This window comes from Gossypium hirsutum, chromosome A08 (genome assembly GCF_007990345.1).
Source record: "Gossypium hirsutum isolate 1008001.06 chromosome A08, Gossypium_hirsutum_v2.1, whole genome shotgun sequence".
Lineage (NCBI taxonomy): Eukaryota > Viridiplantae > Streptophyta > Magnoliopsida > Malvales > Malvaceae > Gossypium > Gossypium hirsutum.
The window spans coordinates 23,645,453-23,646,716 of record NC_053431.1 but is presented as its reverse complement, the minus strand read 5'-3'; the positions used below and the strand labels follow the sequence as shown (position 1 = coordinate 23,646,716).

The window sequence follows — 1,264 nt, the reverse complement described above, 5'->3', positions numbered from 1 at the left end:
TTACTAGGTAAACTTCCTAGTGGTCTTTCTGAGATCAGTTTGAAAAGCTAGCCTATTTGAGTTTCGAGCCCTTGGATCGACGCTTGTTGATTTTTAAGTGCTATCTCAGTGTTCTAAAAAGGGGTTTCTAACACCGATATAAACTTTGAGAGCATCTCTTCAAGGTTTGGCTTCTTTTCCTGTTGATAGGGTGGTTGTTGAAAACCCGGAGGATGTTGTGGTCTTTGATTTCCTTGACTATCCCACGAGAAATTGGGGTGGTTCCTCCAACCTGCATTGTAAGTGTTACTATATGGATTGTTCTGAGGTCGAGGATTATTACCCATGTAATTTAATTGCTCGTTATCCATGTTGTGGCCATAAGGTTGGTATTTTGAATGGCTTGTTCCACCTCCACTTACTTCGCACTGCATTACTGGGTGAACCTGTGAAAAACTAAGAAAACCATCAATTTTTTTATTTAGAAGTTCTACCTGGTTTGACAGCATAGTAACCAAGACGTTATAAATGCATGCTGCTTTAGTTGGCTTAGTCCTCATGACTTGCCACTGATAGTTATTCAGTGACATCTCCTCTATAAACTGATAGGCATCTTCAGGTGTTTTATTGTTGATGGTTCCGCTAGCAGCTGCGTCAATCATTTGTCGAATCGAAGGATTCAGGCCATTATGGAATGTTTGAACCTGAAGCTAAAGCGGTAACCCATGGTGAGGGCACCTTCTCAGTAAGTCTTTGTATCTCTCCCATGCATCGTAAAGTGTTTCTAAGTCCATCTGCACAAACAAATAGATATCATTACGTAATTTAGCTGTTTTAGCCGGCGGAAAGTATTTAAGTAAAAATTTTTTGGTTATTTGTTCCCAAGTAGTAATTGACCCTCGTGGTAACGAGTTCAACCTGTTTAGCTTTATTCCTCAATGAAAAGGGAAACAGCCGAAGACGTATGGCATCATCAGAAATGCCATTGATTCCAGAAAGTTTGCTAAGTGAGTGTTGGGATCTTTATCCTGCAAACCGTCAAACTGAACAAAATGTTGTATCATTTGAATTGTGTTAGTTTTCAGTTCAAAAGTATTTGCAGCTACAGCAGGTCTAACTATGCTAGATTCAGTTCTTGTTAAAGAAGGTTTAGCAAAATCATACATAGTGCGTGGAGCAGGATTTTGATTACCCGCAATTGCAGGAGGTAGCTGATTGTCTTGGTTTTCAGCCATCTCTTCGGTTGGGGTCTAAGTATCGTCTTCTTGCTCGTTCTCTGTGTATC

General features: G+C 40.1%; 1 non-coding gene across 1 annotated transcript; it reads left to right on the top strand.

Moving 5' to 3' along the window:
• Positions 1-699: 699 nt before the first annotated feature.
• On the top strand, positions 700-806 carry LOC121205419 (small nucleolar RNA R71). Its single transcript, XR_005900497.1, has one exon. It is a non-coding gene; the product is annotated as a small nucleolar RNA R71 (small nucleolar RNA).
• The last annotated feature ends 458 nt before the right edge of the window (positions 807-1,264 follow it).